This window comes from Cupressus sempervirens, chromosome 10 (genome assembly GCF_028749045.1).
Source record: "Cupressus sempervirens isolate cs-2001-9-10 chromosome 10, ASM2874904v1, whole genome shotgun sequence".
NCBI classification, from domain to species: Eukaryota; Viridiplantae; Streptophyta; class Pinopsida; order Cupressales; family Cupressaceae; genus Cupressus; species Cupressus sempervirens.
Genome location: NC_143127.1, coordinates 624,206,323 through 624,233,652, shown reverse-complemented (window position 1 = coordinate 624,233,652; position 27,330 = coordinate 624,206,323). Strand labels below are relative to the sequence as shown.

The 27,330-nt window shown below is 34.2% G+C and overlaps 1 pseudogene; it reads left to right on the top strand.

Moving 5' to 3' along the window:
* The first annotated feature begins 10,705 nt into the window (after positions 1-10,705).
* LOC149535389 (uncharacterized) lies at positions 10,706-22,616 on the top strand (annotated as a pseudogene).
* The last annotated feature ends 4,714 nt before the right edge of the window (positions 22,617-27,330 follow it).

Genomic DNA, 27,330 nt, shown 5'->3' with positions numbered 1-27,330 from the left:
TTATTAGAATTATTTATTTTCTTTTTATTCCCACTTCATTTTTATTAAATAAGAAGAGGTATTTAGAAAATATATTTATTAATTTAACTAATAATAATATTTAAAGTTCATTATTTAAATAAAACTTGTAAATTTATTATTATTAAATTAAATAAATATAATTATGCCAGAATTTGGTTTTTTATTAAATCTTTAAATTTATTTCTTCTATTTAACTAATTTCCCAATTAATTAAATTTTGATTTTTCTTTATAAAATTTTTATTTAATTAACTTATTTAATATATATTTCTTTGATTTAATTAAAATCAAAAATCACAACATACCCACCAACACAATAAGAAAACTCATCTAAAAGATAAAGTATGAATTCAAACTCCAAGGCCAAAAATCTTGAATTCATGTCACTTGAAAAATTTAGAAAGGTTATTAACTCATATACTTGTCCTATATTTTAGGACGATTGGCTCAAGTTTAGGATTTGGACTTGAGAACTATCTCTCCTCTTTTACCATTTAGATACTACAATAGGGCATGTTCATCCTAGAAATTTAAAGAAGTCGATGCCTAGTACCTATAATCTGCATCAAAGTTGAACATATACATATGCATATATATCTAAACTAAATAAGAAATGGCAGAGAGTGGTACATTATGTAGATCCCAACTAACAACTAACTATGACTCCCTCCCTCAACCACATCAAAAATATCAAACATAAAGTAAAACATACATGTACACCATACACATGCAAGTATGGGGAAAGTAACTATAAAACCACATATAAATCATCCATATAACTATCATCACGAAAATAATTGAAATCACTATATAAAATATACTAAGCATCATCATCAACAAAATAACCATGGACATATGAAATATCTGAGTATAAAGTAGCTCATGAAATATATAATCTAAGTATGAAAATAGCATTAACAAGTTAGCCAAGTACCACTAAATCATAATACATAACCATAAAAGTTGGCCTAAAAGAATTTGGCAATATAACATGAAAAGTAAACTAGGCACTGCATCCACCTCTCTAGACTTAGGCTTACTCCTGAAAGCCTATAAACAAGTAGGGATATAAATCCCATAATCTATATGCATCCTCCCATGTAGCTGATGACTCATTAGTAGGGTCCCATTGGACTCTTACCTGCTCTATGGTTTGACCCCTAAGGGTCAAATCCTAATGCTAAAGAATGCACATTGGCTCTAAAGCCAACTATTCATCCTCCACCTATAATGCATTCCAATCAAGAACATGTATCACATCAAGAATTTAATGTCTAAGAACATAAACATGGAAAACATCATGTACATGAGCTAAGTTAGGTGGCAATGCAAGATGGTATGCAACTGGACCTATCCTCTCAAGAATCTCAAATAGTCCCACAAACTGAGGTGTTAGCTTTGAATCCTTTCCATAACAAATTGTACTCTTACACAGATGCACTCTCAATAATATCTTCTCTCCAACTATAAACTACTTATCCATCATGTGATTATCAGCATACTTCTTATGCATTTTTTTATAGACAAATGCTCCTGGATGCATACTACCTATTGCTCCATATCTTGAAGCACCTCTAGACCCAATAGGATGCGATCCTCTAAACTATCCCAACTCAACAATGTACAACATGGACAACCATACAAGGCTTGAAAAGGTGTCATCCCAATCGAATTATGATCACCATTATCATAAGCATAATCCATTAAATATAGATAATCCTCCCAATGAGTATGTTGACTTGTAACAAACATCCTCAACATATCCTCCAGAACTTGATTCACTCTCTCTATATGACAATCTGTCTTAGAGTGATATGTTAAGATGAAGTTCAACTATGCTCCAAGATCATGATGTAAAGATGTTCAAAATGTGGATGTAAATATAGGATTCCTATCTAAAATGATCTTTTAGGGAATACCATGCAATCTCACAATGTCACACATAAGGACTTTGGCTACTGAAGCCATAGTGTAGAATGACCTCATTGGTGAGAAGTGTGCCACCTTAGTCAATAGATCAACGGTGACCATGATAGCATCATGTTAATGAGCAATCATGGTTAAACCCATAATGAAGTCCATAGAAATAATATCCCACTTCCATGAAGGAATGAGATTAGGCTATAGAAGCCCTCTAGGATGTTTGTGCTCTACTTTAACCATCTGGCACTCAAGGCAGTTAGCCAAAAAATTTACAATATCACACTTCATCCATGTCCAAAAATATAACCATCATAGGTCTATATGCATCTTCTTGACACCTAGATGTACTAAATAAGGTGCACAATGGACGTCAGATAGGATCAATGTGAAGCTCATCTAATAGTGGTACATATATCCTCCTTATATAACGTAAGATGCCATCTAACTCTAGGAAAAGCGTAAAAATCTTCCCTCTAGATATTTTCTTGAATTATCTCAAGCATTACTTTCTGATACCAAGCATCTATAGGAAGTGCCTACAATAAATGGCTCCTCAAATCTACACTAAGAGTCAATGCTAAAGTCTCATATCTCCTACAACTTAAAAATTCAGCTACCATATTCTCCTTTCCCTAAATATACTTCACCTCAAATTCATACTCACACAAAAACTCCATCCAATGCCTCTGTCTGGCATTCAAATCAGGTTGTGTGAAGATATACTACAAACTATGATGGTTGCTATGAATCTCAAAACAATGCCCCAACAAGAAATGTCTCCATCTCATTAAAGCATTGGTGCAGGAGCACCCTTTGACAACTCCCACCTTATAAAATTTTGGTGTGATGAACTTGTTCTAAGAAGTATGTAGATACAATAAGAGTTTCTAACTCATTTGGTGTGTTTTGCTCTAGTTTAGTCTTTTGGTCTAGGTGATTGGCAATGTATTGTCATGTTGTGATTTTTTCGCTTTCTAGGTGGATAGGGTGTTCCTAAAATATTGGAATGGTGTATTGGGGGAATTTTGAAGCCCAAGAGTTCCTTGAGAAGACCCAAAAATGGTCTTGGTGACTGAATTGCAAAAAGAGAAATAAAAATAAATAAAAATTGCTAAGTTGCTGGTCACTTGAGTAAAAGTGTTGAGCAACTTGTATTAGAAAGAAAGTTAACTTGTCTAAGTGGCTAAAAATTCCCTAACACAACCCATACACAATGGGATAGCCTATTTAATTTTGGAACAACCTGAACCAAGGGTTGGAAGTCATGTTCTTGCATTACATTGTGTTGCTACAGCAAACTGTGACTGGTTTTTAATACATTTTTACTGGTTTTTGGTGTTGTTTGGCAGAAAATCACGTTTCTAATATCATTTTTTTTCATATTATAGTTTTTATCTTGCATATTCTCCATAATCCATGCATTAGATTAGATCTTTAAACACGTTTTGGAAGGTTTTAGTAAATTTCTTTAAAAGTAAGAGTTTGTTGTCCAGTTTTGAGTTGTCAACAATGAACGGGTTGTAGCTCTTATTTCTACTATGGTATTTCCATGGCCATTTGTATTCCAAGACTAAAAACCCTAATGTGTAACATATCACAAGCAAGGGCCCATAAAATGTTTGCAAGCATTTGTTTGACAAAGCCCTAGGCGAGCTAGGCAATGCCCAGCTAGGAGCAAGCATCAAAGAATTTGTTCTCAAGAGAAAAGCATAAAGATTCAAGACTTTCCCTTTGGAGGTATTCAAGAGGGATATAAGAAGGTTATTTTTTTTTAGAGGAGAAGTTTCTATGAGTTTAATAAGGTGTTTGAAAGTTGAGGACAGCATGCAGCCCTAAAAACCCTTCAAAAGCCTCATTTTTATCATTATTGTTGTATAGCTTTTTGGTGGCCTAAAACCTCCTAAATCTTTGAGTATGTGATTTATGAAACAAATTTTATTAATTCCAAGTCTGATGAATCCTTAAGGGTGATAAGTTATTAGCCCTATAAATCTGGGTGGAGGCCTAATTTGGGGCTCTTCTAGTAGCCTTTTTGTGAAGAAACCAAGAAATTGAGTATGAACCCATTGTTACCATCCATTCAAGCATACTAAAATTATTCCAATAGCACCTTAAAACTCATCAAAACCTTGGTTTGATTGGGTATTACCGTGGAACCCTAGTAGACCTACATATGCATTTTGGAAGAATTGCACTCCTAGGAGGATAAGTGAGTCATGGAGCAAGATTTGATCATTTTCAGCTGGTGAGAAGGTTAGGGAAGGTCAAGAGATGTTCCAATTTGTAGGAAATCCTATAGACCAAATAAGTGTAGAGAAAATGCCAAGATCCTATTATTGGATGAGAAGCCTAGACTAGCTAGTCTATCCTAGCCTACCCCATCAAGCATGAACAACTATAGCTAGCTCCAGATCATGTGTGAGATAGTTCAACTCATGAACCTTGATCTTGCAAGACTCATAGGAAATAATATGATTGTCATGCATTAAAACTACTCCAATCCCTTCTAGGGAGCATCAGTACACACCATAAAATCAATTGTTGGATCAAGTACTTCTAGAATTGGTGCACTAGTCAAAAGATCCTTGAGCTTTTGGAATGCTTCCTCACACTTCTCTATCCAAATTAACTTCTTCCCCTTTCTCTAGAGGGAAGTGATGGAGTATAAATCTCTAGAGAATTTGTGACCAAATCTAACGTAATATCTAACCAAACCCATAAACCTACAAATCTTAGACATAGTAGTGGGTGTAGGCCAATCTACCATTGCCTAGATCTTTGCAGGATCCATTGAGATACCATATCCTAGAATGGTGTGTCCTAGGTATTGTACCTCAAACTAAAAGAAGTCAAACTTCATTGAATTGACATTAAGTAGATTGTCTTTAAGGCACTTAAGGACTAAATATAGGTGATCCTCATGTTCTTCCTTAGATCTTGAATATATCAATGGCATATAAGAACACAAGTACAAAATGGTCTAGGTAGGAAAAAAAATACTCCATTCATCAAGCACATGAATATGGATGAAGAATTCATTAAACCAAATGAAACTGACCCACTAATCTCAAATGGAGAAAAAGGATTATGGGAGTGTGTGACTTGAACTATTAGTTAGGTCATACATTGTAAACTCATAGTGTTCATACTAAGTACAGAAGGTTGTCTTATATATATCAACATCATAAATGCATAGCTAGTGGTACCCTGACTTCAAATATATCTTAGAGAACACTTTGGATCCCTTGATATAACCAAATAATCTGTCAATCCTTTGTAAAGGATACCTATTCTTAATCATCACCTTGTCCAACTAGCTATACTCGATGCATAAGCATAATGATCCATCCTTCTTCTTCACAAAGAGCATGAGTGTTCCCCAAGGAGAAACATTTGGTATAATATAACATTTAGACAAAAGGTCCTCTAGTTGTAGGCACAATTCACTCAACTCCTAAGTGGTCATCTGATAAGTAACTCTAGATATGGGCTATACTCCTAGGATGAGGTTGATGTGAAATTCAATGTCCCTCTTAGGTTACATACCTAAGATCTCACTTGAAAAAACATCAACATACTCCTATAGGATAGGGTTATCTAGGGTCTTCCCTTTATGGCCTTCCTCCTCAAGTACACTCACATTAATGGAAAACACCTAAAAACCCTAGTGGATGCTCCACTTTAGCTACATAGAGGAGATCATACAAATGGATATTGGTCTTTGGATGCCTACAATCTCAGACCCCTAACCTTGTTTGTCCTTGCACTAAATATTCTTCCTCCTACAGTTAATGCTAGCTCTATGTGAGCCTAACCAATCCATACCCAACATTATGTCATATGAACCAAGGGGGGTGACTCAAAGGCCTACTAAACTAATGAATCCTCCTAGGTCTAACTCACATTGTTGCACTAGAAAGTCTATGGTTTCCTAGCTTCTAAAGCTAGTTCCACCTACCAACCTATGTCTTTCTTAACTAGCTCAAGCTCATACTTACACCAATAGAGGGTGATATGAAGGAATCTATAGCACCTTAATAGAATAAAATATAAAGGAGTGTACCTCTGATTTTTCCTATAGTCTTGACTATAGTACCCTAGTGATCTATCTAGTGATGATCTACCACTATTAAAACTCTATGTGATCTCCCAATGTCACCAAATATAGGCTCAAATGTTGTTGGCCTCAATCCTGAATACTAAGAAGTATGCTATGGAAAGTTGGCTACAATATGTCCAAACTATCCATGTGAGAAACACCATATACCTCTACCAAAACCTCTCCCTACTGGAGGTGCACTAGACTACTAAAGACTATCTCTACTAGAAAAGGAGTGGTTACTCTATGTAGGCTAACTATACTTATTGTGTCTATTATGCTGATAGTTTTAGAAGTTCTGAGAATTGGAACCACTACCACCACTCTATGTTGGAGGATAAGATCCCTTTTATAGTTCTTGTCTCTGATTACCTTTGGATTAAGGTGGATTTGTATTACTTCTTGTGCCCCTAGATCCTGATGGTTCATGTCCACTAGTAGGTGCACCCACAAAACAATCATATCATAAAGTGACATTTTTCTCAACAAGTATGCCCTGACAAACCAATTCCTTAAGGGTCTTTGGATGAAATACCTTCACACCCCTAATGTAATGATTATTTAGTCCCCATATAAAATGGTGTTCAATAAATGGAAAACTCTCCTTGATTCTTCCATATGGCATGAGCTCATAAAATTTTCTCTCATACTCCACCATGACCATGGTTATATTGCCTCATATTATGAAACTCATCTTCAATTTACTAGTGCCACTATTCTGATAAGAAGAAATCACATAAGTTTTCAAGGAACAACTCCTAGGTAATGGTACTCATGTCCACACCTAGCTTCTCCTCAATATTCCACCATGTGGCCACAAGATATCCAAGTGTGTGGTGGTATATCTTGCTTTGACATTAGAGTCAAAGTCTAGCATCACAAAACACCTATCCAAGGAAATTAACCACTTCTCTACAATATAAACAATACCTTCCCTAGTGAAGGGTTTGATCTTTGCTCCATTGTAGGTCCCTCATCTGTGTGGCCTTGGCCAACCTTTGTCTATCACCATGAAGATATCCTCAAGGACTTCTAGATCTCCATCTCTCCTCGTTTCCAGTGTGGCATGATTCTTCCTTATTAGTACCCTTTGGAGGGGGTAGGCACTCTAGGATAATCCTCATCATCTGCCTCATATTGACCTCCTCTGAATTAGCATGTTTCTCTCCATTGTTCTCATCTTGGACATGAATCTAATGACCATTTATATGCAAGCTGATATCTCTATCTCAACCTAAGCTACAACTTCTCACTATCGATCTAGTCTGGGACACCATCCTCCTAAAACATCTAAGAAAGAATAGAAAAATGCCTACATAATCAACAAGGAATACTACTTTAAAGTATAATCATAAAAAAACATGTGTTGAAATTCAAATCAAGTGTTATTTAAGTTTTTCTTTTTCTATGTTTAAGTATTTGAGTTTGAAGCTCAAGTTGTTCAATTTTTAATAGATAAGTATAGTTTTTTAAGTCTTGTTTAAGTTGACTACTTGTCATCTAGCGGTGTTCCACTATACTGTTGTGGCTCTACAACGCATGCCCCATTTCAATTAGGAAATGGGGACCCCCTACTTGTTTTTAGATTTAGGCCAATTCTGAGTCCCTAAGTCCACATCTCAATGTCGAAGGTTGTGTCTTTTCAAAACCAAAAAAACCCAAAATATCAAAAAATTGAAAAAACCCAAAAAATCTAAAAAATCTAAAAAAATCTAAAAATTGGAAAATTTTGAAAAGTCAAAAAAATGATTTAAAAAAAAAATTAATAAAATTTTAATTAAGTGTTCACCCACATACTTGACATGGTGCATGGGAGCACATCCCACCCTTTGGTGATGCGCAAGTGAACACGTACACAAATACGTAGGGTTGCAACTATGCACCACCAAAGGGGGGTAAGGTTATATAAACCATCTCCCCCTTTGGACTCCCCACCTTTCTCTTTTTGTTTTCTATGATCTTGCATTCTCATGTAGAAGTTCACATTTGTTTTTAAGCTCTACACTTGCTTCTCAAATATGTGCCTCTTCCTATGTCTCCACACAATCAAGGTGCATAAACATCGCACAAGGGCTGGTGCACACTAGCACACCTAACCAACTATGCAAGTGTGCACCAGATCCCTGCACCCCAAACTCATTCTCTATAAACATGGAAAACACATATAATGCATGAACATGTGCCACACACCATGCCACTATGCATCCTATTGTTGCATACCATGCAACTGTGCATCTTGCCACTATGCACATGTTTTCATGCACCATGCCACTGTGCATCCACACCATCGTGCACCATGCTACCACACACCCACTGATTCACACCCTCCTTTTTACAACAAACCCCGACTGCATAGGACTCCCTAAAGCATGGTGCACACTTGTGCACCCAGATAGGTGTGTTAGTGTGCACCTCCACAATATTAAAAATTTTAAAAATTTTAAAAATCTTTAAAATTGCAAAACATAGAAAATGAGGTGTGCATCTTATCTTTTTTATTTATAAATGACAGGGGGTAATTGGATGTTTTTCATATTTTAGGATATTAATAAGTCTTATTATCACAAACTAATAAATGTCTCTTCTTTGAGAAAATATAATGGCATCCTCATCTAGCAAGAAGATGGCAACCAAGCCCATAGTTTTCAAATTCAAAGGGGTCTAGTCCAAGTCATGATTCTAAGATGACTATGCAGAGATAAAAGACACTAATTTGGGACACATAGATTTGGAAGAATTTCTCAAATTTTTAACAAACCCATAGAGAGATCGACCTTAGCTTTTGCTTTGATTAGATCAGGGTTGGTGAGCATAGCTTCACACCCAACATCAATATAGTCATCTGAGCTCATCATGACACTGGCACAACAATTTGTTCCCAAGGAAAGGGTGGTGAAGAGAATGAAAGGAGAAGTGGTTCTTGACCTTTGACCTAACAACGTTGAAAGGGTCTTTCATTCCTTAGGGTAGATCAATTCATCAAGCTTTCTTATGAGGCAACAAAAAGGTGGTATAGGGAACACATAAAGGAGGTGACAAATATCATTCAATCCTCCTATCTCATTGAGAAGACTCCTCTAAGGAGAATAATAGGGAAGGTGGACATGACTATGGGATATATGAAGGAGGATATTGGCTATATTATCATTCTTCTAAGTAGGGTCATGGGTCTACCAGTAGCTGGACATTTGAATGTTTTTATGATTAACTTCATTGAGACTATCAAGAGGGAAAAGATGCCACTTGACTAGACCACCATATTAAGTGAGAACTTGTGGGAACAATTGGGGATGGTCAAGGACAAGAAGAAGTTCCATATGACCTCATACATGGTATATCTGATAGCGGCTAGGGCAACAAACTACCCCAGATTGTACAAAAGAGGCAATATGCAAGATCCCAATGTTAGGCCTTATATTGTTTACCCTAAATTGGTGAGGAAGAAGCTCTCAACACAAATCAAGGAATATAGGATAGTGAATGATGCATTCATATTCACAATCATCTTATTCATAGAGGAAGACTATGTGAAGAGGTTATCCGATGATGCAATTGTGCAGATAACATCTCTCAAGGCCTACTACATCCAGTTTAAGACATTCATGTATCTATGGGTAGTTTGTGCCATTGTTAACCCTAAGAAGCTCCCTAGATATCCAAGTGATCATCTAGTTTATGGGACATTGCATGGTAGATTGAATATACATATGACAGGGTTAGGAGGCAATGAAGACCATGTTGAACATGGCCCCTAGTCATAGGACCATATCAGGTGAAGAGGAAGCAAGATATCCCATCTTTTGAGTGGGAATGGGAATATTATCCCCTTGAGGAGTACAATTCTCCTAGGCCCTATTTTGATAATACTAGAAAAGTGGATAGTCTGGTTGGTAGAGAATTTCACCATAAGGAGGCCATTAAGGACCATTGGATGAATACAACAAACAATTACGGTGTCTGTATTAGGAACTATTGTAGGATGACTTTGTATTTAGTAGAGAAGGTTCTCAAAATAAGCATTTCAGAGGAGATACAATAGCAAGATTTTGGGGAGCTACCAGACTCCCTATTCAACTCAAACAAGATTGGAGAGAGACCTATAATGAATGCCAAGGTTAACAAGGAGGAGGGTTATGATATTACTCATTCAATGAGGCATGTAATCAAAATGACAAAGTATTATATCAAGAAACTCTTTCAAATTGATGCAATAACTAATACCATGATATTTCACACACAAGCCCATCCAGAGAAAGGTAGAGGAAAGAAAATTACAATTCCTACCTTTGCACCCCAATCTCCAATCAGGCCAAAAATAGTATATCAACTTGACCACCTGGTTGGATACCATCACCCTCTAGAGAGGAAAGGAAAGGGGAAAAGAAAGAGGACCTCTTCTCAAAGGGTTAAAAAAAAAGAAGGTGAAGCACAAGTGCCTCCCCAGCAGTAGGAAGAAAATGTACAAGGGTTAGAGGATACTAGAGCTACTCAAGACTAGCCCAACCCTCAATTGCCTCCATTTGTGCCTAGCCAGTCCAAAGAAGAAGAAGTCCAAGAAGTTTCTATCCCTCCTCCACAAGCAAAGCTAGCATCCCAATCTACCTCCACAAAATAGAAAAGGATTAAGATGTAAATGAAGAAGTGGCAAAGGGTTACTAAAAGAATGGTGCCTTGCTCATCTATCCTCGAAACCATTCCAGAGGAAGAAGAGGAGGAAGAAGAGGAAGATGAAGAGGAACAGGTGCCTTTACAGGGAAGAACTTGGCTAGCCAGAGACCCAAAACAAAAAAGGAGAAGAAGTTCCATAATAACACCACCATCCACCCTAGAGAAACCCTTGGAAGTCTCTTCTTTAGAAGATGAGGTACAACAATGTGTGGGTGAGTAGAGTGAAGAGGGCGATGACATTTTCAAAATATCATATTTTGACTTTATGCCCATGGGGACATAATTGGTTGGGGATAAGATTAGAGATACCCCTATAGGTGAACCACAACAAGAAGATTGGATGTAGATGCTACCAAATTCACAAGGTCCTGATCTTACTCCCCCATCTCCACCACAAATCATGGTGGTAGATAAAGGCTCAATTACTCCTCCACCCCAAATTTTAGAAGAAGAACAAGTTCAGAAGGAACCTTCATAAGAGGAGGAACCACAAAAAATGACAACCAATGAAGTGTCAAAGGAGGGATAAATGGTTACCACCTTCCCAAGACATTGAGGTGCAAGGTCTACAAAAATAGAGATCACAGAAGAAGAGCCCACGAAAAGGGAAACAACTCCAAGGAGGAGTGATAAGGGAAAGGAGGTAGCAAAACATACTCCTTCATTCTCAAGAGGTAGGTCTTCAACTGAGCATATCCCAAGGTAGCTCAGGAAAGAGATAATGAGGAGCACAAAGCCACAATTTCATGCTAACAAGGAAGACATTTTTGAGTTGGTTGAGCTATTAAACAAACCTGAATCCCCATTACATGAGGCAATACCATTGGAATTTATTAACAATGCCCAGTATGAAGATTTGTTTGTTTAAGTGGTCATTCCTCCAAATGATAAAAATATAGAAAGCCTCAGTACTCAAGATTATTAAATCAAAGAAGCCATGCTTGGGAGGCCCACATGGGATGTAGCTAGATTGATGGTAACCATGGGGATTAAGGAAGTTTTTAGGAACATAGAGCAAGAAGAGGTCAAACTCTAAACACTTTGATGGAAAAATGAGATCCTAAGGGGACATTTAGCCAAAGTGGTTGGTCCTCTAGATCTTGAGCACCCCGAGGAGGCATTGAACACCATACTCAGAGAAGGGAGAATTGTGCATGTAGACCCATTTTTGAATTCCTGTCAACAATGGTGGGAAAGTTTTGAAGAAAAGGGGATTTTGATTATCCAGGAGAACCTAAAGTTATTACATGCTACATAGGAGAATGTGAATAAAATAGTGGCAATTTTGAAGCAGGACTTCAGCATTATGGATGAAGTAAGGGCCTGGAGTAAGAACTTACAAGTTTTACAAGCCATGAAGGGGCAAAGGTATGGAATTTTGGTAGATTTTTATATAGTTGAGGAATTAGATTTGATTGATGATTTGATAGAGAAGATTGCTGACAGTAATAAAGGAATGGAAACATTACATGTGGAGATCCATAGGAAAGGACCAAGCTCGAGAGCAAATTTTGGAAGTAGAGAGGCATTACAGTGATACATGCTTAGAGATTTTTGAAGATAAGGAATAGGATAAGTTGTTGCCTATAGAAGTAGTAGTAGAGATTTTTTAAGAATATTTTTGAGGAATCTTCCAATGATGAAGATATTTGGTAGGCTTTCTAAACAGAAGAAGCCTTATTAGAATTGGATACCAAACTCAAGGATTTTGTTGAGACTCGAATTAAGGTAGACAATTATAGAAAAAAGGTGAAAGATAAATATTGAGGCTCTAGATTTACTAGATGTGGCTAAAATTATTGAGATTATTGACAAATTCAAGGGCAAACATCCAGACATAGTTTTTGGATGAAGGGGAACAAAATCTAGATGCCAGAATTTCAAGTTTGACACTTAGTAAAATTTTGAGATTTTCGACCATTTTGAGGTGCACAGCTCCACAGCTCCATAGCTCCATAGGTGCATAGATTCGTAGGTCTACATTTTCAAAGGTGCACTGATAGTTAACTACCAATTCTTAAAAATATATTTCCATGCATTAGAAACACATTCTGATGGCAGTTTATTTTCGAAAAATGCCCACTGAAGGATTAGCTTCCAATTTTGGCACTTCCAGACACTTCCACTTTGATTGAAAGCTTTCTCATTCTTTCTTCTCTCATAATTTCTTTTTTTTTAACATTTAGAGGCTCATGCATCCAATTTATAAATAAAAATGGATGGAGTCCTACTTAGCACCAGTTAGATTGTTAGTTTGTATATAATTAGTTTCTTTTATTAATTAAAAAAATTTTATTGCATTAAGACATCTCTCACTCTCAACACAAATTGAGAAAACAATTTCTTATAAATTCTCCATTGTAATATGTAATTGGGGGCATTTTTATTTTGCAATAAAATTATGCTTTTGGTGCTCACATTCAAAGTGTAGTAATTCTTGCCTGAATGTGTCATATTTTTGTGGATTTATGTTCATAAAATTGTGATTGAGCCAAAGGTTTATTGCTTTAATTTTGGTTGTGTGATTCATTAGTTCTGGTGTTTGTTATGGTTTTAACAAATTTTGCTAACGTGACTAGCTTGAGAAGAAATCATCAAATTGTGCCTGCATAACTTTTTGTCTTGCATGAGCACACTTTCCATGGCCTCACAATTTGATGAAGGCTGAAACATCATACAATCACTAAGTTTCTCACTGATGATTGCATCAGTGGAATCGACGAAGTGCCACTTCTTTCATTAGTTGTCTACCAATTTCTTTGAAAGCTTAATTCACAGATGTGTCATTTTCCATAGCTTATGTTTGTTAGAAATTTCAATTTCGTGTTATTTTCTTTAAAAGTTTTGTTGTTTGCTTTGCTAACCCCCTTGTTAGAATAGGAATTCATACTAGTTGCATTGCTAGATTGCAATCATAAAAAACATAAAAATAAAAATAAACATAGTTTTTTTTTTCCTTTTGTGTGTTCTATTTTGAAGCAGCATGTAGATTCTTCATTTCATCCAAAATTAAAATAAACTAGCAAAGGCCTCCTTGTGAACAATCACTTTTGTCTTCAACTGAACATATTCTAGTAGGTCACAAGATCAACCTAGAACCTTGGAGTTGATTCACAAGATTAGCTTTTCAAGAGAGGAGTTTGCAAGAATTCATGTCATTTAGCATCGTGCATGATGATAGCTCAACATATACCCAAAGCTCCCAATGTAAAAAACCAGGCTCTGATACTAGATGTAACACCTCGCAAAGGAACCCAAAAGAAATTAACTTGTTATGTCACTAAGTTTGTTAAACTTTATCTTTAAGATTAAAAAAAACAAAAGATAACATAGTGGAAGAAATAACTCCCATACATACATATGCAATACAATAAAAATTACATCTCTCAAGGGTTCCATAACATTGAATCATGTGCATAAATTTAATATGATTAAACTGATAAGTAAGAAAAGTCCACATCATAGAATAATAATAAGTGCAAAATCATATGAAAGAATATATAAGATGCCACATGACATAACCAAAATGCATAATCATCCTTTGTACAAGTCATAGGTTATGAAATGCTAAAAGAATATAGACATCATGATAAGATACAACATCTCATAAGATCTCAATATAATCAAAGTACAATAAATTAGAATATGACCATGGAGCATAATCACAAATCAAAAGAATAGAACTATTGCACAAATGCATCCAACATTGGTATCCAATTATTAGATCTCAATGGTATAAGAAACACTACCACCTAACCTCATGGAACCTAAATGGAACACTCCCACCATGTTGAGGAGATAATCTCAAGTCCCAAATGGATAACAATCTAAAAGTCATAATAGGAATCTAGGTAAAAGAATCTTGATAGCAATCTATCTCAAAGACACCAATTACACAAGTAACATCTAATCCTAGAGGAAACAAATACATGTAATAAATCTAGTATGCATGTGGGAAAGTGTCATCACATGAGTCAACTCTAAGGCTACCCTTGTAGTCTCTCTAGAATCCAGGCCCCTAGTGACTCTATGTGGTAACAATATCCTTTCTTATAGACAAGGCATACTAACATGGCAAGATCACAACCAAGCATCCTCTCTACTCCCATCCTAGCATGTACTGGCACTCAAGGCATGGGCAAGATAATATACTAACTCTTGTTAATTCATTTTAACCCCATTAATGAAATATTATCACTTCTTAATACAACTTAGAATGGTTTACCCAAGCAGCCTCTTTAGCACTAAGACCTCCATTGCAAGGCACTTCGTAGCATATAGAAAGATAACCTACCCTAAGCTCATAAAATAATATCTCATTAAATCACAATAACCACATCAATCCTATATGAGAAACTACAGTAGTAAATTTTGGCAAATATGTGACTATGTGACTAAAACTTTTAGTCACACCACTATAAGATTTAGTCACATAACTAAAATTAATCACATTTCACTATTTTTATAGAATTACAAGTATAGGTGATTAAATGGGTGACTAATTTGGTCAACAGGTAAAATCACTAGATCAACCAAATAGAAATGATTAAATAAACTACCAAATAAATTACTAAATAAGTGACTAGATAATTAGTCCCTAATAGTTAGTCACCTTAACATAAGTGACTAAGGTATCAAATAAATGACTAAATAAGTGACTGGATAATTAGTCACTAAGAATTAGTCATTTATACATTATCATTGCACTTTCTCTAGGGTTTATTAATTAATGGACTAGGTTAATTTTATTTTCCATAACTCATTCATGGCCCTTGGACCTTCTCTTTCTCATACTAATCGTGGTCTCACTTTACATCTCCCTTGATACAAGATGCTTTAATGAATGACTTAAGAGATTTTATTCACTATTTTGTGCTCTTTAATCAATATTACAAACCAATTTAGTTTTCCTCTAATAGGTATATAAATATATAGGTGGATTAATAATAAATAAATGAACATTATCAATCTCCTAAGTGTCCTTGGATCACTTCTATTCTTATAATGTTGGCAAACCAAATATTTGTGTGTTGAACCTAACTTGTTGACGGTCAAGAATATTGATTAAAGCATCAATATTACTCATTTATTATTCAATAAAAGTACATTTCAATGGCCCTTCTAGCCATCACCTTCATACAGTGTGTATTGTCTTGTATGGAAATTTTGAAGGGACTTTCTAAAAGGAAAAATTTTTAAGGTATTCTGAGGGATTATAATCAAGTCTGTAGCTACTAGGTTTTGAGATAATTGTTCCTATTTTAGGAACTTGTGAAGGACTGATGCAATAAATTATATGTGTGGTGTGGAGTATTTTAGTAGAGGCATTAGTGTTCAGTCTCTTTAGGAATGTTAATAATTGTTCAATAGTACAGATTACCCTGGGATCTAAGTTGGGGATTCTTTATCTAACTACCATAGTAAAAAAAAAAATTGACCCTCTTTACTCATCTATACCACACAATAGGACCATTCCCCAAGGAATTCAACTAATGCATCCCCTAGGTCAGTAGGTTGAATGATAAATAGAAAATTGTGTTATACCTCATATGAATAATTCACTTATTTACTATGTTATCTCTCTCTACCTCTTAGGTACAAGAGCATATACATGGAACTTATACTTAGCTTGGGAATTTGAAAGAGATTCCTTACTTTTTGAAACAAGACATTGTTTGATGTCTATTAAAGGTGACTAGCTTGATTAATAGTAAGGAAGTAGATCGATTGCTATAAATACTCTTCTAAGTTTTCTTGTTGGGACTATATTTAAGAAGTAGTTTAAACTTTATTAATAATGTAGTTGATATAAACTTATCTTCTGGAAGTTGTAGAAGAAAATTTTATTTTGCTAATGTTTTACATTTTCTTTTAAGAATATTTAAATCCTTAACTCCTAACCATTGCATCTCTAGATAGAATAACTCTACAAACCTATGATACTTTATTGTCTCCATCACTACTCCCCATTTATGGTGACATGCTTGGGTAAGGCCTAAATTTTTGTAGGATTTTCTGATGAGAAAACTATAGAAGTGTGTATAGATTGACCTTTTGGATTAAATGTTAATTGAAAGTTAGGACAGCCTACTTTAATTTCATATCAACTTGATTAGCCACACCTACTTATGTGGAAAAACTTGTTAAAGGTGACTAGCTTGATTAATAATAAGGAAGTAGATCAATTGCTATAAAAACTCTTCTAAGTTTTCTTGATGGGACTATATTTAATAAGTAGTTTAAACTTTAGTAATAATGTAGTTGATATAAACTTATCTTCTGGAAGTTGTAGAAGAAAATTTTATTTTGCTAATGTTTTACATTTTCTTTTAAGAATATTTAAATCCTTAACTCCTAACCATTACATCTCTAGATAGACTAACTCTAACTCTACAAACCTATGATACTTTATTGTCTCCATCACTACTCCCCATTTATGGTGACATGCTTGGATAAGGCCTAAATTTTTGTAGGATTTTCTGATGAGAAAACTATAGAAGTGTGTATAGATTGACCTTTTGGATTAAATGTTAATTGAAAGTTAGGATAGCCTGCTTTAATTTCATATCAACTTGATTAGCCACACCTAATTATGTGGAAAAACCTTAAATCTTTCTAGGTCATGTTTGAGATTCTTTATAAACATTTGTTGCTACACCACAAAGATGATTGATGCTCGTCTTTTGAACTTTTATCAAAGTCATTATACATATACTATATGGAATGTGTGAGTTTTAATACTATCTTATCACTACACACATGTTTAGGATATACAACATTTTAGATATTGATGCATTCATTTTCTATTTGCAAAGGCATCTTGTACCCTATAATTTGTACTTTATTACTTGAAGTATGTGTGATTTCCTATAAATTAGTGCAATGACACAAATGTGGATGTATGAATAGTAAGAATTCCCTACTAAGATACCTTATAAATAAAATCATTCATTTCCCTTGGGAGACCATTATTGAGAATATACTATATAAAATTTCTTGTTAAAAGACCTTTTTTTTTATATCTTTTCTTGATGTAATTTTATGCTAAGCTTTATCTTGTCATATATTATGCATGAGTTTTTAACTTTAGCTTATTGTTATAGCATGTAAAGTTTCTTTATATGTTCTTTAATGTTAACCCATCAATAGAAATTTGCATCTCCAGCCAGCAATAATGAGATTGGATGGTGATTTTTCATTTGGATATGCAAAGGAAGAAGTTGGTGTCCACAAATTAGTATGGATCTCTCCATTTGATAGCACAAAGTGGTGACATACTTCATTTGCTACTGTAGTTGTGATTCCTATCCTAAGTGATGCTTCTTCTAGGTTCCAGATCAACAAGCCTAACCTTCATATTGAAACAATATGATCTAGATACCCAAGTGATTAGCATGCTAACACAATAGCTAATGTTTTCCACATTCTTCATATTACAATAGAAATCATAGCTACATGTCAAAATAAAAGGTATGTTGTGATTCAGAAAATATTTTTTCATATATGAAAATCTTATTTGGGAATAAATGCTTCAACATTTTAAAAGAAAGAGAATAATATTAACCTTCTATTTTCTATAAATCTCAAAACCAAGATGCATAGTAAGATTAAGTTGTTAAAAATTCATTAAATCTTAGCATTTCTTATTTTTGCACTCAGATGCATCTTCCAATCAATAGTAGTAGGGAGAAATCTTTAAAATTGATGACAGATTTGTCAAAAATTGGGGGACTACTATTTCATATTTGGGATAATCTATGTATTATAAATTATCTAAGATTTCTATATTTTCTTTTTTCTTGAATGATGGCTAGTAGGATGTAAATCAAGAGAGAAAATACAAAAATGTCACAATAGTGTATTGTAAAGAGTGTTCTTTTTAATTTACCCTAGTGATGCATCCATAATTTGAAAAGGGTAGAATCCAAAGGTGGACTATGTGAAGGGTGGCAAGATAGGGATGAAATACCCCACTACTATCTTTTCAAGAACCACCTATATAGAAGGCTACTCTTGGGACAACCCTACAATGTAGGTATGTAACCCTCTATAGGAGGCATTCCCTATGCTTTAAAAGTTATGAAAAAAAAATATAATTAAGATTTGTTTGGCAACTTGGACCTTGAAATCAGATACATGTAGTATGATATCATATCCATTGGTAGCAGTCCATTCAGGATTTCCTTACCAATCACTTTTGTGGGATTATTGGGCAATGCATTTTTTTTGGCTTCTTAGAGCTGTGCACTTCCATTTTCTCCTACAGAGGCTTGACTACTAGTACATGGTAGTTTCACAAGCATCCTAGCTCCTCGAGAAGCTTTTTTGCTAGCATCACTTTTCTCTTTCTTATGAACTTTGCTTCTAATAAAGCCCCAATATTTTCAAAATTTAGGGCCTCCAATTGAGTAATAATATTGAAGATTTGTGATGGAAAAGGTCACTGACATCACTTCATTATAGTTCAAGGTAGATTAAGTGCAAAGATATAAAACTACAAATCTTGAATGCATATTTTAAAACACATTGGAGCAGTGATACAAGATCAGCCTTGGAAAATTCTATGAGGAGATTATAATCACTATAGTATCTACAAAATCCACTTGATTTGGAAGTATGGATGCTATTATATTAGTGAATAAAGAAAATCCTTACATGGAGATAGGGCACTTTGTGCATGTATACTAGGTTACAATTGTGATGATGAATTAGGTACCCGAGGGACTGATTATAAAATGATTGACATATAGGCATTATCAAATAGAATATGTTGGATGATGTGAATATGAAAAAAGTGTATTTATGTGAGTGAGAAATGTTAATAAGTCAATGAGAAAAAATAGAATAGTGAGTCCAAATTAGAAGAGGCTAAATACAATATAATGAGGCATGGTGAACTTGAGTCTTTTAGACAATGGAAGATCATCTCTGGAGAATAAGATAGCAGAAGTTTCAAAATTAATTTTAGAATCTGCATCTAATCTTGGTGTGTTTATATATTTTGAGTTTCAAGGCCAAGGGTGCTTTTAGTTAGGATTTCCATCTCTAGTAGATGATGTATTTGAGTTCAACAAGGGAATGTCATTATCTCAATATTTACCAAAATAGAATAATCTAGTTGAATCTTCACCATCAAATCATCTAAGCTTTGTGTAGACTCTTTAGCAAGCAGGAAAGTATGGTTCATCAACTACATGTGACAATAACTCTTAGTCTTCTTTAATTAATAATTTTGGAAAATTTTTACTTGAAGCATACCTTTTAAACACTAGGATGATGTCTAAACTAGTTCATAAGACTGTACATCATACTAGTTCAAGTCCCCTAGTTGGTGGATAGAATTATGGAGTGAATACATCCACATTTAGCCTTGCAAGGATCCAATCCTTTAATAAACTATCATCAGCTACAAAAAAATATTTTTGACCATGATCTCACTTCTTCAAGCTATCTATTACACCTAGGAGACACTTTAGGTTATTTGTTAGTGGAGGATAATCATCTAAGAAAAGCAATGGATTCTCTAGAGGAGGTGCTTCCATCACATTCTACTAATTTGTAAAAAAGTTCATCTTATACAACAAGAATGCATCCAGTGCACAAGAATTCCATTTTATAGTCAAGGTCTTTTAGTGGTTAAACATCAATTGTATTGAAAAGCTTTGGTTTTAAATTTGATCTTGGCTATCATTGCTGAGTTTGTTCCTATTGAAGGCATAGATATTATGAAGGATGAATAGAAATAGAACAAGGGTGGGGCAACTTTTACTATTTTTAATAGTTTGATTCATAAAAATGTTTCAGGGTTGATATTGTCTTCATTGACTGTTAAATTATCTATGCAGGATGTGCATTTTTTAACTAGATAAATGCATGTGTTAGCTATTAACAAATTACATGGAGCCTTCACAATAAAGGTAAACAGTGTGTTTTCAATTGCTAATATTTCCTTTAGTGGGTGCTTATTTTTTATATAGTTCTCAAATGTAAACTACATTTTATTCTTACAAAAAATGTATTTTTTTAGGAATGCAATCAATCTTTGACTGTACGGTTTGCAAATCCTAAAAGACCCAAAGCTGGAGATGCAGGTTCAAACTTCTATTTATCTTGTCACCTAAAACATGTTACATCAATATGTATCTTGAAATACTAGTGTATTCCCAACTTATTTCAAGTGTTAATGTTTAGACGACTAGGCTTTAGTGTTGTACAGTAAAGGCCATTTGGATCTAGGTAATCCATTAGTATTTTAATGTGTTTGAGTTGGAGGCTTCAAATAATGTATTTACTAGAATCATTTGTGCTTCTCATGTAGGCCTAGTGTAAGTGGTGGAGGCCACATAGGAGGATAGGATGCACCTAGAAACTGGAGGCCCATGGGTGTAGCAAATATGAGAATACCATCCCCACAAGTTGGATAACATCCATATGATAGGCCATCAACTCCTAGTGAAAGATCATGACTTATAGGAGGACATTCACCATTTGTAAGGCCATTCGAGTATTACTTTATTGATTATATTATTTATATATATAATATATTATAAACATTTGGGAGTTTCTAGTAATCTTTTTAAGGAGAGTTGTATCATTGTTTAATATAGACATCAAGTGTGATGTACATGTTGGATCTATTAGTGGCCCCCAGATTTCAGTAAATGGCCTTGTTGAAGGGCCTCTTCATGTATTTGCTTTAGTAGGAGCCTCTACAAGGGTGACTACCCCTTCTCCATAGCAAATATTTTTTAGATTTTTCTTTTTCTTTTTGTATCAACCAATTGGTATGATACATTTTAATTTGATATGTTTTGACAAGGATTTGCATTTTTTGGTTGCCTATAGAAATGGTTTGGATAGTATGTTGTTTATGACATTTAGTGATGTTTTGGATGTTGTCCTTAATAGGGCTATAATTCATCTTCTTTGCAGCATCAAACTCAAGTTCAAGGTTAGTTACCACTAGTGCAACAAATACACCAAATGCAGCAATAGTTGCAACCACCATTTCAAAATCAACATCAATACATGCAATCTCATTTATAGTTGCAAAAATCATAGCGATTATTGAATTTGCAACAGTATGGTCAACATGTGCAATCCTCTAAATTACATAACTAACAACCAACACAATCTCAATTAAAAATGTAGGCCCAACTATCTTTACTAAAATATCGTCAACAGGTGCAACAACACTCACAACCACATGCCCAACAACCCACACAATTAACATTATCAGATTTCCACAATCCATTAATAATGAGAGCAATGTTTATGGATTAGATTGTGTGATTTTTTTTAGCATCAACATTTTGAATCATACTATATGATCCATCATCAAGATGAGAGAATACCAGAATACATATATTATGGTATTCTTTCATCCTGATGATGGATCATGTAGTATGATCTAAAACATTGATGCTAAAAAAACTCACATAATCTAATTCGGAAACACATAATTTCCTTGACAATCATAGGCCCACCAGTCTCTACAATAGTATGGTCAATAGTTGTAATCTTCACAACAACATGTTCAACAAACCCCATTTAGCCATGCACTAGATTCATAACAACCATCTAAATATGCGTAGTTTCATGTTTCTCAATCTCTAATCTAGCCAAATGTTGCTTTCTCTCTTTAGTAGATTCCTTCCCTAGCTTAGCAACTATCACAACAACATTTGGTGTAGAAACTATCACAATCGTAGCCTTCTAGTCAGTTATTACAATAGTAAGTGCCTATTGTGTAGAGCAATGTTCAACCCCAACAACACATTTCATTTAAATAGTAGATCCAATTGCCTCTAGTACTAGCACCTTTATCATAGGCTTCAACTCAATCCTAGCAACAACCACTCTTGATGCACCCTCAACAAAAGCAAGTGCAGGATAAATATTATTAATAAATGTAATGACTCAAACTAGTTCAATGAATGTGAAATATCTTAAGAATACTTATTCATGATTTTCATTTTTTAGGGTTATTATCAAGTGGCTCCAAGACAATAATCTAGACTGCAACAATTCAGTAATGCATCTATGACTTAGTTGTTGATTTATTTAGGACTGTTAATGTGGTATAATATTAACATTTTTATATGTTGTTGATAAAGACATGGACTTTCTCAGCATAGTCACAAGGAATTGTGACAACTAGCTCTGCCATTGCACTTTCTATGTTTGTTGAAACCAAGACTATTGTAGTTGTCACACCAGTTAGTGCCCCTAGTTCTACACTACTAACTTGTGTCTAGATAGGGCATACTTCTCTAGAGGGATACAAGTATTATTATAATAGTGTGACATGCGAAAGAAAGGTTTTAAGCAATAGTCTTTTATTCAATCTTGTTAGCTTCACTTGAAACTTTGTGATTAATGTTAGACATTTAGATTATTCAACTTGCTCAATAGAGGGCACTCTTTTAAGTTAAAATGTTATCATTTGAAAAAATATATGATACAGTTTCTTATGTTTTCTAATTTATGTTATCTTGTAACTAGTATTCATGCTAAAAAAATTTGAGCAACAAAAGAAACTACAACAACCTCATCAACAATAAAAGCCTCAAATGTTGTAACCCCAACAATAACAACAACCTCAGATGCAGTAGTCCAATGCACAATAGCAACCACAACTTTAGCAAACCTAGCACCAACATTAACCTCAACTACAAAAACCTTAGTAACTTTTTCAACCTTAATTATCAACTATGAGTTTCCTTTTATATGATGTTCCATGTGGAGCATAGTAGTAAAATATAACAGTAATTTGGTTCTTAAAATTTTGATATGAATTTTTACTTGGACCTTTGTGTTAACCAACAAAATAGAGAAACTAAGTTTTCAATAATGTATAAAACCCCTTTAGCCTCTCTGACATGGAATCTTACAAGTTGTCACCTCTAAAGAATGTGGGTGGAATTAGTTATCCAATTTCCAAAGATAATTTATTTTAACAATAGAAATATAATTCATGCCTATGGAACACTTTGCATGCTTATTTGTACTCATCGATGTGGCTTCAATGAAAATTTTGAATTTTTCTATATAAGTAATTATTATTTTAGTGTTCTTGATACATTTTTACTTACTTCCTTTTGGCTACTATTACTCCTAAAAGTAAACTGTTTTGTGTCTTATATGTGCACAATATCATGTGGGCTTAGTAGTCCTCATTTTATTTTGAAATGAAAAATACTTTATAATCAATTTTTTTCATTTGTTCTTTCCTTAAAAAATAAGCATTTATTTTGTGTAACTTCATGGTCAAAGGGTGGATGTAGAATCTATAGCTACAACTACATGTTTGATGCATGACCTTGGTGATGTTACATCAAAAATTAAGGCAATACTTAAAATCATAAGTGGAAGACCAATGCTTGTACCTAAATGCAAGCACTTGACTATGCAGATATTGTAACCTAAACAATCTAAGAAAGGCACAAATTTTAATGTACTCCTTCCAATACTTGATATAATGAATGATAGGATTGAAAACAATTTCAAATCATCTAGCTCTAAAACTCCTAAAGCTATACACAACCTATTATAGCTAAATATACTACTAAATATGCTACAAAATGTACTCATACAATTTTATACACATTGTATGATTATTCTTCAAAGGGTATTAGCTCAATGGAAGAGCACTTGCTTTGAAAGTAGGAGGATGGTGTTTCGATTCTATCATGCCCTATTATAACTAAATATGCTACTAAATATACTAATTATGTGTCCAAATAGATCACTACATATAAAACTAAATATATGACTAAATCAACTTTCAAATTTACTACTAAATATGTGATTAAATATATTATTAATTATATGAATAAATGTGTGACTAAGTCAATGATCAAAAATAGTGACTTAAATCAGTCAAGTGATTAATAGTAGTTAATATCAAGTCATTTATAACACTACTAAATATACTACTAAGTGATTTTATTCACTGACTTTGATCTATGACTAAAATATACTACTAAAAATCAATCAAGTGACTAATAGTAGTTAATATCCAGTCATTTATAACACTACTAAATATACTACTAAGCAATTTGAATCACTAATTTTGATCTCTGACTAAAATATACCACTAAATACATGTTGGAATTACAATGGCGAAGGGAGTAAAATTCTAAAGGGGGAGGGGGGTGTTGGTTGGGGGGATGAATCAAGAGTTTAAACTTGGACCCATAAATTTTCACCTTTCATATATCACAGCATAATAAACTGAAATAACATATAAAGCATATGCATCAATCATATAAACATATAATCAAACACACACACTTAACACCAGATATGATTACCTAGAAAGCCTCCAAATAAGAAGGTAAAACTAGGGTGGGGATGATACCAACAAATCTTCACTACTACAGTAATAAAGTGTATCCAGTTAGGGTTACAATGGTTTGACCATGAATCATGATCTGCCCTATTAAAGGCTTACAAAGATTGTTAAGTCCCACCTTGTTAGAGGATTTCAACACCCTATTAGAAGTGTATATGGTTAAAGGAATTCAACTTAAATTAATTAAGCACCTGTTAATGGATTTTCTTATAGCCTATTAAGACTACTCTATTAAGAGATTTAATTGAAATCACCTATCAAAATGTCTCAACATAGATCTTGCAGTTGGCACTTGCTTGCCTGATAACAAATAACTTCTATCCAATCTCTAATTAATCCTTCATGATTTGATGTATTAATGTTGTATCCTCTATCCTCTTTTCTTTACTTAACTAATTTTTTCAATTCACTCTTACTGCTAAGTCACCTTGAATTCTTTGCAAAATCTTGTTCGCTCCTCCAATTTGATCATTCACCCCTTTACAATGCTCTCAACATCATTAAAAATTTAGGTCTTTTTCCTCCTTAAGAAGACTGAGGTGGCTTAGGGTTAGGTATGAATCTATGGCTAAGATTCATCTATTTTACCACTTATACCTTCCCTTTTTTTTGATTGGTTGCATGTAATTACAGAGGGAATCTGCATATAGATTTGTCCTTATCTCTAAAAGATCAAAATATGTCCTTAAGTCAGCTAAAAATTGGTTTACATAGTTGTTTGTGCCATAACAAACAAATATGTCCAATATGTGTTACTTGGCATATGTAGTCTCTGATGCTTGGCATACACTATTCTGACTCGGCACCTAAACTACTTGGTACTTGAATCACTAAGCATGGTCTATCTACTCGGCACTTGAGCGACTCAGTACATGAGTGACTTGAAACTTATTGCAACCCGACATGGTCTAATATTTACATATTGTACTCGGCATGCATTACTAGTTCAGCATGAACTAAGTAAATGTCTTAAGTGTCTAGATAGTCATTTCTCAAAACCAATATGAGATCAATAATCTCCCCTTTGACATGAGTGTCAAAAACACTTGAATATACATAATCAATCTAATCTTCTCAAGTATAACATATCCATGACTTGGCTTATATACAAAAATTCAAAATTTTCAAAATTTTGCAATAACCTATATAACTCAAGATTTATAACTCCCCCTAAGTTGATATGTCTATTCTATATCCAAAATATGTTCTCCATTCTGAGTAGATTTGTCTTTGTTGACTAATACTCTTTGACTTCAATGCAATTATACTCTTTCATGCTATGTTCTACTCTGTTTCTATCTCTACATTGTATTTCTTAAAAATTTATAACTCCCCCTTTCTTTATTCTTCCTCATAGGATATTCTCATCCGTTTTGTTATCTCCCCCCTTTTATCTATCTCCCCCTTATATTCTATCTCTCCGTTTTTGACACTTATGTCAAATGGGTTATACACAGATAGTGTGTTTATCAAAAAATGATTTGTGGACCTGCATTATGATTTTTAGAGTTGCATCCTAGTTTTCACATGCAACATCTAGTGACTTGAGTTGGATGGTAAGCTTGATAGCAAGGTATACTAGGCCATCTAGAGTAGAAAGATTGGGATCTTTCTTTAGCAAAGTTTCAACATAGCCTAGCTCCTTGTGCAGTATCTCTATATGAGGGTTGAGAGACGCTTGTATATTTGTCAATTTGGCTCTTATGCTAGCCTATTCTATTATTAATATAGCTAATTGACTTTGTGTTTGAAGAAATATATTAAAATGCTTCTCACTCTAAGCTAGTTTCTGAGGTAACCTTGTACCTGATATATTGAGATTTCTATCTAGGCTCGGAATATGATGTCTAGTCTCTTGGGTGAAGAGTGTAGGGTCACACAATTTGGTGCATAATGAGAATATGTTCTCAAGTACCTTCTTCACATCCTCAACCTTTGGTGCTAATGCAACTTGATTCAGTGTTATGCCACCAAATATCTTCTCATTGACCTTTCTCTGGAATTTCTTTTCTAACCATTCTAAAAATTTGGCACTTGTATCAATGTCTTCATTGTTGATCTTTTGCACTATGTCTAACAATTTCTCTAGTACTGGCTTTGATTCTTCAAGAGTAAGTAAGCCAAATGCATCTAAAAGGATGTCTTTAATTTCTTGTAGTGCTTACTTTTGCCTATATTCTTTCCTAAGCATTTCTTGATGCTTCTTATTTTCTAAAGCTTGTTGTAAAATGCTTACTTAATCTATTGTCATTATGTCATAGTCA